Source organism: Capricornis sumatraensis, chromosome 21 (assembly GCF_032405125.1).
Source record: "Capricornis sumatraensis isolate serow.1 chromosome 21, serow.2, whole genome shotgun sequence".
NCBI classification, from domain to species: domain Eukaryota; kingdom Metazoa; phylum Chordata; class Mammalia; order Artiodactyla; family Bovidae; genus Capricornis; species Capricornis sumatraensis.
In genome coordinates, this window is record NC_091089.1 from 19,213,094 (window position 1) to 19,225,933 (window position 12,840).

A 12,840-nucleotide genomic window follows, 5' to 3' on the forward strand; every position below is an offset into this window, starting at 1 on the left:
AGAAAAGTGCTGGCTGGAAAGAAGTGATTGATTGTGTGTTGTGAAGTGTTTATATAAACACATGAACTAGTTACATAGATATATTGTACTTGCGGCCTGAGGAGACAGTAATGGAAGTGGCCGTCTGGCAGCCTGCACTCTGTCTCAAATTTGCTCTTCCGGAGGGATGATGATAGAGGCAAAGGTGACTTTCCTACTAAATGAAGTCTGCATGTACAAGATCATTTGTATATAAGAGAGGGAAGTCAAATGGGTGATATGCAAAATATTGATAATTTAGTGACCTTTATTCCTTCACTTACCTAGTGATGTGGAAGATAATGCTTCTAAATATTTAAATGATTAGCTGACCACTTAATGATCTTCAAATGGGTTTTTAGAGTTCCATGTGAAACTTGAACCTTGCAGGTACCACTGTGGGCAAGTAGCATAATATTGCTTCTGGAAGCACATTAAATTGTGTTTGCAAAGTAAGTGATGCTGTGTCTTCCATAGAGGACTGGGAATCAATGTTCAACTGGGGTGAAATCAAAACATATTCTTTCCAAAAATATAATTCTCCTCATGGCCATAGGACAGAAGAGAATATCAGACATGACAAAGAACAGCCACACAAGGACTTTGAAGTTGGAGAGAGAGAAACAGTATTTACATAAACAAATCATGGAGCCAATCTGAGTCTTGGCCTTGGAGGAGGGCTTGACAACCTATTCTAGTATACTTGCCTGGAGAATCCCGTGGACAGAGGAAACCGGTGGGCTAAAGTTCACAGGGTCACAAAGATTTGGACATGACTGAAGTGACGTCACTGAAGTGAAGCACCACAGTCCTGGAAGCTGAGACTGACAGTAACTCACTAGAGGTGATGATGATCCTGAAGTAAAGTGCTAGTTGTCCAAGGAAAACTTTTTCATGAACACAGGCTGTGTAGGACATGGAAAGATGTAGAAGATCCAAGATAAGATATCCAAATTTACCCAGGGAAAATTCTATTCGTCAAAGAGTTCTCTTGGGCAGAGTTTCTCACATTTCTTTGGTGAGTAAGAAAGTAAACTTCTTACTCAAAGAAGCTTTGAGCATACCATGTGTCATCTAAATATAGACATAAGATAAATATGTAATGAAATGTGTTTGTCAAAAACTTTTAAATGTATATAATTTGGGGTATATTACTGAAATACTTTTCACACTATTTAAGTTGGATAATTGGTAATTATTTCTGACATGATGTCTGGTATAGAACTTGAGAATTCTGGTTATTCATTCCTTCATGTGTTGAGATGGGTACAGGTAATCATTTCAAGAAAAAACTTTGGCCTTGCTCCATGTTCCAACTTGGTCTTTTTCTGTACAAAATAAAGATGCAGTTTATCCATGAAAGAATACTTACCATACAACTTTATTTTCTTGAGAATGTTATTTCTAATTCTCTCTTTTTCTTATGAAGTTACAGCATATAACTTATTCATAAATAAGATGGTCTCAGATATTATATTTGGCAAGTTTCTCTAGGTATCTCATATATGCAGATGATATCACTCTAATGGCAGAAAGTGACAAGGAACTAAAGAACCACTTGATGAGGATGAAAGTGGAGAGTGAAAAAGCTGGCTTGAAACTCAACATTAAAAAAACTAAGATCATAGCATCTGGTCCTATCATTTCATGGCAAATAGAAAGGGAAAAAGTGGAAGAAATGACAGATTTTATTTTCTTGGGCTCCAAAATCACTGCAGATGGTGACTGCAGCCATGAAATTAAAAGACGTTTCCTCCAGCCTGCCGCTTCACTTTTGTACCTCTGGGCAGCCTGATGTACTCTATTTGGGCTTGCACACACACACACACATACACACACACACACTCACATACACACACTGACTCTTATGAAGCAAACAATAAAATAAGAATAAAAAGCGAACAAACAAAAGCAAACCAGAATAACACTTTGCCTCCTCTTCTTTGTGGAAAATTGACTGAACAGAGTCATTCAAGTTTCAGATATAAATGTAAAGATTGTGAAGACACCAAGGAAAACCTATTAGTAGAAGATTTGTTAAATGTATTCTAATTAAGCAATCTCATATCACCTCTATCTCCATTGTTTATAATAGAGATCTTTTTAGAGTTTTAAGTCAATACCAAAAAAAGAGAAAGGTTTGTCTAACTAGGTAAGTGTTAGATTTTTTTTTTGGCATTATGATGATCATCATAGGGACTAAGATTTTTTCCAGACTAGCTTAATAGTGGACATACAAAATAAAGAAAGAATCATCTGTGATTTTATGCCATGTGTGTACTCACATAAGCAAAAAGTAAGAACACAAATAAGAAGTCTCCTTTGTATTGAGACCATTTCTCTCAAGGTGTGCAGTGACTCACAACCACAACAGCCAGTAATTTTCTCTTCATTCCAAAATAAGAAATGTTTTTCTCATAGATCTTTTATTTTTTATTATTATTAACCCCTTTGTACCTTGATACTCTCACAATGTATGGACTCCGCTGCTGCTGCTGCTAAGTCACTTCAGTCATGTCCGACTCTGTGCAACCCCATAGATGGCAGCCCACCAGGCGCCCCCATCCCTGGGATTCTCCAGGTAAGAACACTGGAGTGGGTTGCCTTTTCCTTTTCCAATGAATGAAAGTGAAAAGTGAAAGTGATGTCGTTCAGTTGTGTCCGACTCTTAGCGACCCCATGGACTGCAGCCTACCAGGCTCCTCCATCCATGGGATTTTCCAGGCAAGAGTACTGCAGTGGGTTGCTATTGTCTTCTCCGATGTATGGACTCTAAAGGGTAGGAAATATAATGTTTTTTTAATAATATTATAAAATCTAGAGAGGATTGGGAGTTATTTTGATGAAAGAGTTTTAATTTTCCTATTAAAAAAAGTCCAAACCCTATATTCTGTCCACTGAAGGACCCTTTCTAAATACTGAACCCATGCTTTTTGATGGGTTCCCAATTCAGCTATGACACTTCTCTTCCAACTACTAATAATTCATTCAATGACTTTTTCTTGGAGCTGCTCATGATCTTTGTATTATGGAAGGTTTGAGAAATATGGATAGAATGATTCCATGGTTTATTTTCTTTGATTTATTTCTTATCTCATAGACATTCTTTTATGCCATAACTTTCTTTGGATCCTAGAAAAAGCAAGAGAATTCCAGAAAAAAAAACAAAAAACACACATCTATTTCTGCTTCATTGACTACACTAAAACCTTTGACTGTGTGGATCACAACAAACTGGAAAATTTGAGATGGGAGTACCAGAGCACCTTATCTGTCTCTGGAGAAACCTGTATGCAGGTCAACGAGCAACAGTTAGAACCAGACATGGAACAACAGACTGATTGCAAATTGGGAAAGGAGAATGTCAAGGCTGTATATTGTCATCCTGCATATTTAACTTCTACGCAGAGTATATCATGCCAAATGCTGGACTGGATGAAGCACAAGCTGTAATCAAGATTTCAGGGAGAAATATCAATAACTTCACATATGTAGATGACATCCTTATGGCAGAAAGCAAGGAGGAAATTAAGATTTTGTTGATGAAGATGAAAGAGGAGAGTGGAAAAACTGGCTTAAAACTCAACGTTCAAAAAACTAAGATCATAGCATCTGCTCCCATTTCTTCATGACAAATAGATGGGGGAAAAAATTGAAACACTGACAGATTTTATTTTCTTAGGCTCCAAAATCACTGCAGATGGTGACTGCAGCCATGGAATTAAAAGACACTTACTCCTTGGAAGAAGGCAATGGCAGCCCACTCCAGTACTCTTGCCTGGAAAATCTCACGGACAGAAAAGCCTGGTAGGCTGCAGTCCACGGGGTCCGCAAAGAGTCAGACACGACTGAGCGACTTCACTTTCACTTTTCACTTTCATGCATTGGAGAAGGACATGGCAACCCACTCCAGTGTTCTCGTCTGGAGAATCCCAGGGATGGGGGAGCCTGGTGGGCTGCCGTTTATGGGGTCGCACAGAGTCAAACATGACCTAGCTGCAGCAACTCCTTGGAAGAAAAGTTATGACCAACCTATGCAGCATTTTAAAAAGCAGAGACATTACTTTGCCAGAGCACCTTACCTGTCTCCCTCTAGTTAAAGCTATGGTTTTTCCAGGAATCATGTATGGATGTGAAAGTTGGACTATAAAGAAAGCTGAACACTGAGAATTGATGCTTTTGAATTCTGGTGTTGGAGAAGACTCTTGAGAGTCCCTTGGAGAGTAAGGAGATCAAACCAATCAATCCTAAAGGAAATCAGTCCTGAATATTCATTGGAAGGGCTTATGCTGAAGCTGAAATTCCAATACTTTGGTCACCTGATACAAAGAGCCAACTCATTAGAAAAGACCCTGATTCTGGGCAAGATTGAAGGCAGGAGGAGAAGGGGACACCAGAGAATGAGGTGGTTGGATGGCATCACTGATTCAATGGATGTGAATTTTAGCAAACTCCAAGAAACGGTGAAGGATAGGCAAGCCTGATATACTACAGTCCATGGGATGGCAAAGAGTTGGATACAACTGAGAAATTGAACATCAACAAATAAGTTTTGTCCCTTTAATAGTGCCAGGTAACTAAATATCTGAAATAAAATAAACCTTTTAATAGATGTAACTTTCCTCTTCTTTTTTGAAAATGTTTTTGTCACATGCTCACGAATCTAAGATTCAACTATTGTTCTTATACTATTCAATATGATGGGTAAATGACACTACTGTAGAGGTTTTGCTTTCAAAATTGTATTTGATTAATTTGGCTTCTGGCATGTGCATAGGTAACCAGTCCAATACTATACCTATCTTCCATGTATCATTACACATGGATTCTTCATATATAGTAACTCTACAAACCACAGTTCTGGTCACTGATGCCTAGAGAGAAGCCCATCTGCTTATAAGAAACTACACCAAACCAGCATCCATTGACTTACCCATCTTTTATTTGTCCAGAAGAGTGAACAACCATCTCCAAGAAACCTTGCTCAGAGCCCCCAGAAACAACACAAAAGTTTTTGTCCCTATTCTGCTAGTATTGAGCATATGTGGCACCTTTCCATGGTCCTTGTCACTATGGCAAATGAAACTCCAACACCTATACATCCTCTATATATGTCATTGACTTTCTTATTGTTATACCCAGTAAAACCCACTGTTGTCCTTGATTATTAAAGTGCCATATAACATAAAATCTGCATTTGAATTAGGAACCTCAACTTTGATTACATCGATAGTCTCAAATGTATTCCCAGATGCATTGTTGTACCTATTTTGTATTAGGATTTTTTCTTTCAATTGACTGTCTTTGAATAAATATATCAAGTCTCATCATTATTTGTACCTTCACATAATGACCTGTGTATGCTTTGGATATTAATAAATAAATGCACAAAGTAGAATTGCTCTTTATTAAAATTCACAATATTCTCTGGCTGCATTTTAAAAAATGTCAGATGTCAGTCCTCCCCCTCCAACCCAGCCACACATGCTTTTTTCCTGGATTACAGTTAGTCATGTCTCATTCAGTATCTCTGAAAACAGTGTTAGAATTTCCTGATTTTTATTTTCTTTGAGTTGGAAAAACAGCTAGCTAAAATTTTTACAATTTAAGTTAAATGGAACAAGCAGAATTTATGGAATTATCTTTTATACTTTTTTTTAAGCAATGTTTTTTATTGTTAGGCTTTTGCATTAGATTTTGGGTGTTTTGGGGACCTCATGCTGCTTCTTATTTTGCTACTTTCTCAGTTCCTTTCTTCCCTGCTTCCTTCCTCCTCCTCTTCCTATTTCTCCTCCTACTATGCTCCAATGTTAATAATTTTTACACCTATGAAAGTTTATACCTTTAGAAAATGTGCCTTTACCACATTTATCACAAAATCTAATAGGAACAATAGTATTTTTACTCACTTGAAATGAAATGAATATTCTAGAATTATATAGGATTGTAGAGGTTTCATATATGTAAGCAACAAAATGGATGAATTCAAAATAAAGCAGACAAGTGAAAGTTTTGCTCTAATATATTTCCTAAATGTAATTTTAAACATATTTACTGTATTTCCCCTAGTCCCTATTCCATGATACAGGAATGAGTGAAGAAGATAAAATATCCTATAAGTGATATTTAGCTAAGTTATTTTAATAGGAGTTTCATTATATCTAGCCATTGAACGAGGTGGAAAGTGAGCCCTAGGGAACTGTAATGATTTGACAAAGGCCATTTCAGCAGTAAATGATATAGAAAAGAGTGGTTCCCAGAGACTTGACCTCTATGCCCAGCCCCACCATTCTGTAATATTCCATTTTCCCCTGATAATGCCATAAATGCTTATGTTATTTTGATGGGAAAAAACAATAGCAATGTTTCATACTTTATATTTAAAATGATATTATTCTTTACTCAAATAGAAAAATATCACAATATCTTAGAAACACAGGTGTTTTTTTTTTTTTTTTTCTTATAGACGTACATACAGAAGACTAAAAATCTATTATTTTGGTGAGCCCTACTAGATTCAGTTTTTGTGTGTCTTTTATTTTGTTTTTTTGTGGTTTGGGTTCTTTTTTCTTAACAAAACCAGAAGTTCCATGGCCCATAAAAAAAAAAAAAAAGAAAAGAAAAAGAAAAGAAAGAAGGGAGGGAAGGAAGAAGGAAGGAAAGAAAGTCAATGCATATATATATATGCTGCTGCTGCTGCTAAGTCGCTTCAGTCGTGTCCGACTCTGTGTGACCCCATAGATGGCAGCCCACCAGGCTCCTCCGTCCCTAGGATTCTCCAGGCAAGAATACTGGAGTGAGTTGCCATTTCCTTCTCCAATGAATGAAAGTGAAAATTGAAAGTGAAGTCGCTCAGTCATCCCTGACTCTCAGAAACCCCATGGACTGCAGCCCGTCAGGCTCCTCCATCCATGGGATTTTCCAGGCAAGAGTACTGGAGTGGGGTGCTATATATATATTCACTTAGGCCTACAGCAAAATGAGTTAATATACAATTTGCTTTGTCAAAAATGTGAATTTCATCTCTCACAGTTCTGACTATTCATTGCTGAACAATTAAAGTAATTATAAAAGGCATTTTCAACTTTATCTTACTCTGAGATGAGTATGTGAGCTCCTCAAAGTAAACAGAAGGAAAGGTTGTGTCTTACCTAGGTATACACAAGATGATAGCCACATGATATGATGCACATAAAATGTGGCTACATCTCAGGGTCTATCACTCTCATATTATACTTTTATTGCTTTAAATTCTTTAATCCTCCATTTAACAGTATTTTTTTCTCTGAAAGGTGTTGTACATTAAATTAAAAAATATAACTTCTATTTAGTAGCTATCTCCTTAACAAGGAATATCCATTGGCCAAATAAAAAACAGATTTTGACATAATTTCGGGAAAGGTGCCTATCCAGTTTAAACTCATGTCAAAATCAGTTCATGTGACAGAATGTGACTTGATGATAGATAAAAACCTGATATATCTCAGTGGAAGAGCATTAGCAAGTGAAGCTTCTGGTACTTAAGTCAGTAAGTGGAGATGTGGACTTCCTGCCAAGAGATTGGTGAGATTCTTTCACTCTGTGAAGTACTTCAACTGTGACAGTGTGGTTAACTTTTTCATTAGGACTTTCACCTGAGGTCTTGGAGGCGCTCCTTAAGTCAGTTTGGAAGTATCATTTGAAGACATTTCTCCATGCTATGTTAGAGTAAAAAAGAAAATAATATAAAATAATATTTACTTTTTTTTTTTTTTTTGAATATAGTTGATTTACAGTGGTCTGTTAGTTTCCAATGCACGGCAAAACAATTCAGTTATACATATACATATATTCATTCTTTTTTAGATTATTTTCTCATATAGGTTATTATAGAATATTGAGTAGAGTTCCTCGTGCCATAAATTAAGTCCCTATTTGTTATCTCTCTTATATACTCTAGTATGTAGAAAGCTCAGAGGAACAAGAGATCAAATTGCCAACATCTGCTGGATCAGGGCAAAAGCAAGAGAGTTCCAGAAAAACATCTACTTCTGCTTTATTGACTATGCCAAAGCCTTTGACTGTGTGAATCACAATAAACTGTGGAAAATTCTTCAAGAGATGGGAATACCAGATCACCTGACCTGCCTCTTGAGAAATCTGTATGTAGGTCAGAAAGCAACAGTTAGAACTGGACATGGAAAAACAGACTGGTTCCAAGTAGGAAAAGGAGTACATCAAGGCTCTATATTGTCACCCTGCTTATTTAACTTCTATGCAGAGTACATCATGAGAAACGCTGGGCTGGAAGAAACACAAGCTGGAATCAAGATTGCCGGGAGAAATATCAATAACCTCAGATATGCAGATGACACACCCTTATGGCAGAAAGTGAAGAAGAACTAAAAAGCCGCTTGATGAAAGTAAAAGAGGAGAATGAAAAAGTTGGCTTAAAGCTCAACATTCAGAAAACGAAGATCATGGCATCTGGTCCCATCACTTCATGGGAAATAGATTGGGAAACAGTGGAAAGAGTGTCAGACTTTATTTTTGGGGGTTCCAAAATCACTGCAGATGGTGATTGCAGCCATGAAATTAAAAGATGCTTACATCTTGGAAGAAATGTTATGACCAACCTAGATAGTATATTCAAAAGCAGAGACATTACTTTGCTGACTATGGTCTGTCTAGTCAAGGCTATGGTTTTTCCTGTAGTCATATATGGATGTGAGAGCTGGACTGTGAAGAAGGCTGAGTGCAGAAGAATTGATGGTTTTGAACTGTGGTGTTGGAGAAGACTCTTGAGAGTCCCTTGGACTGCCAGGAGATCCAACCAGTCCATTCTGAAGGAGATCAACCCTGGATTTCTTTGGAAGGAATGATGCTAAAGCTGAAACTCCAGTACTTTGGCCACCTCATGCGAAGAGTTGATTCATTGGAAAATACTTTCATGCTGGGAGGGATTGGGGGCAGGAGAAAAGGGGACGACCGAGGATGAGATGGCTGGATGGCATGACTGACTTGATGGACGCGAATCTGAGTGAACTCCAGGAGTTGGTGATGGACAGGGAGGCCTGGGGTGCTGCGATTCCTGGGGTCGCAAAGAGTCGGACACGACTGAGGGACTGAACTGAACTGATGTATACATTAATCACTAGCACCTCCTACACGTTTCCCTTCTGTAACCATAAGCTTATTTTTTGATATCTGCAAGTCTAAAATGGATTAAAAAAAAAAAAAACAAAACAAAAACACTAGACAACATCTTCTGCAGAAAACTACTGTTCATAGACATTCATAAATTAAAGAAAATCATCAAATCACCTTTTTGCATTTTCTTAGTTATAGGAACCCCAATTTTTTAATTTCCTCATATTTCTCCATGATTTTAAAAATTCACCTAATTTGCTCATCTTTTTAAAAAAGGTAGCAATAATTTCAAAATTCCAAATGCAGTAATAAATGCAAAGAATGAGAAAAATACCAAGTTTATTACACTGTATATAACAATTCTTTATGATATTCTGAATTCCTGCTGATATTTCTCATAATGGTACTATATTACCAAATATAATTCAGCTTTCAGGAAGGTAGAATCACAAGCTTGTGTGCTCAATCATGTCCAATACAAGAACAGTGGAGTGGGTTGCCATTTCTTCCTCCAGAGGATCTTCCGGACCCAGGGATCAAATGCATATCTCCCGCATCTGCATCATCAAAGGTGGATTCTTTACCTCTGAGTGCTCTCTTGGGGAAGTCCAAGACCAAATGCAGAATAGAAACCTATCTCATCCAGAGACTGGAGGTATGCTTCTTGATTAGTTAGCTTGGCAAATACAATCCACCAGGGCATCAGCCAACAAAATTTGAGTACCACATTATCCTACAGAATAAAAGTATGAAGCAGTAAGAGTAACAACACATGATGCTATGATTATACATACTCTTCGTCAGTTCTATTTTCTTTCTGCCTTTGAGATCATGGTGGCACCATTCTTTTCAGTCTCTAAGTTGAGTGAATAACATGTACTGTTCTTTCCAGCAGGTTATAAGTGTAAGTACAATATTCTAGACACTTCAGATCTCTTGTCCTTTTAAACAAGGTTTCAGAGTGAGGATAAGCAAAGAAGAGTCTCCTATCCTTACAGAATGGATATGTCTCATACGCAAAAAATAACAATTTTTGTTTCAAAACACTGAGATATGTTATGGCAACTTAATCCACTCTCTACTGATTAACAGACATGCATGTGTGTGTGAGTGCTCAGTGGCTTCAGTTGTGTTGGACTCTTTGTGATGCTATGGGCTGTAGCTTACCAGTCTCCCCTGTCCATGGGATTCTCCAGGCAACAACACTGGAGTAGGTTGCCATGCCCTCCGCCAGAGTATCTTCCTGACCCAGGAATCGAACCAGCATTCCCTGGGTCTCTTGCATAGCAGGCAGATTCTTTAGGAATTCTTTAGGCAGATTAGGGAAGCCCCTAATAGATATGATTGACATCTAAGCACATCTAAACATGAAAAAATAAATTGTTTTTAAAATAAATTTATTATACACGCACGCGCACACACACACACACACATACATATGTGGGTTCAGTGGTAAAGAATCTGCCTGCCAATGCTGGGAAGCAGGTTTGATCTCTGAGTTTGATCCCCTGGAGAAGGAAATGACAACCCACTTCAGTATTCTTGCCTGAGAAATGCTACTGAGAGGAGCCTGGTGGGCTACAGTCCATGGGTTTGCAAAAGAGTCAGATATGACTAAGCAACAAGAATACACACATACACAAACACACACACTCATATATCATAGTAAATATGTTTTCTGAGTTGATCACATATTAGACTTAAACTGAAGCCCTGTCCATCTCTATTGCTAAACTAAATATTTGGTGGGCAAGAATATATACTCTGCCTTTATCAAAAGCAACAGACATAAGAAAAAAGAAGTCATGAATTGTATGAATTTCCTAGGGCTTCCATAATTAATTACCACAGGCTGGGTAATTTAATAAACAACAGAACTTTATTCTCTCACAGGTTTGAAACCTAGAATTCCAAAACTAAGCTGTGAACAGGGCCATGTTCCTCTAAAGCCTGTAGGGAAGATTTCTTTCCTGTCACTTATTAATTTCTATTGTCTCTTGACAATCCTTTGTGTTCCTTAGCTTGTAGCTACATCATTTCAATCTTTATGTGCATTTTCACATGGCTTTCTTTTCTGTGTGACTTTACATGGCCTTTTTATGAGGATACCAGTCATTACATTTAGGGTCAACTACATTCTAAGGTTCTAAGTGGACTTAAATTTTGAAGGTGGGGAGACACTGCCGAACCCTATACACAAGCACCGCTCTAAATAGATTTTGTAGTTTCAAATATTATCTATGTAATTATTGGGCTGATGCTACAATTAAAAGTAACTATGCCATTCAATCCTTCTGCTATTTTTTCTTATTGCTGATGATACTATATACATATATGTTACAAATGAAAACTGAGGACAAAGACCAATTCTTAGTCATCCTTTGTTAATAATAATTGATATGAGATGAACTTTTGGGAAAGGAACAAAGTGATTGAATACATACACTTATTATTGATCAAAAGACGACTACATTTTCTAAGTGTGAATCCCACAGAACTACTGGTTTTATAATTATGTTGCTATCTGGATAACTAGTAGGTCTGGATGGAGAAGGCAATGGCACCCCACTCCAGTACTCTTGCCTGGAAAATCGCATGGACGGAGGAGCTTAGTGGGCTGCAGTCCATGGGGTCGCTAAGAGTCGGACACGACTGAGCGACTTCACTTTCACTTTTAACTTTCATGCATTGGAGAAGGAAATGGCAACCCACTCCAGTGTTCTTGCCTGGAGAATCCCAGGGATGGTGGAGCCTGGTGGGCTGCCGTCTCTGGGGTCACACAGAGTCGGACACGACTGAAGTGACTTAGCAGCAGCAGCAGCAGCAGTAGGTCTGGAAAGAAGATCAAGCCTGCTAATTTCTTATTTAATTTTTAAATTTTTCCTTGTATCTTGTATGTTTATCTTTCTTGTTAATGTGATGAGTAAGCATGTAGTGCAGATGAATTTACCGGGTAACTATCTACAGATTATCAATATCACCTCCATCATTATTAAATAAGAATTGATATGTACTCCATATTGCTAATGGCAAATAGAAAGGCAGGGAATTTTAATTCGGTTTTGAAGAATGAACAGTCAAATTGCTTTAGGCCATATAAAACATACAAGCCAGTTTTGATGATGATAAATATGTGGAATGCAACTGAAATTAATTTCAAGGATTAGAGTTGCCAAAGCAAATTTCATTAAAGATAATTTGCTTAGTATCTGGGTTAAGGTACTCAGTTGTCTGAGAAAGTTAAGTTTTTAAGGAATTAATCCTTTAACTCATTTTGTTTACGTGACTAAATCTATTAGAACTTGAACTAATGCAACTCAATGGTGAATTTTGGTGAGAAGAAAGCTGAGAACTTACTGTAATTTTTTTGATTATCAGAACTCTAAAATGTAGAAATCTTGGTTTCCAGTAGTTGGTAGTTTAGAGACAAAAGGACCTCAATCAAGGTACCTGAAAGGAGGAGCTGTTTTGTCCCTGAATAAAATATCGTTTCTATTGTAGTTTTACTAAGGATTGTCCCTAAGAGCTTCATAAGTCTTGATTTCCTTGTACCTTATTTATTGCTTAGAATAATGCCATGTTGTGCTCTCATTTAGCATGGCACATCAGAGTATATGATAAATTTATTTTTTCTACCTTAAATTCCCACAGAGCACAATGATAGAGACATAATGCATCTGAATACACATGCAA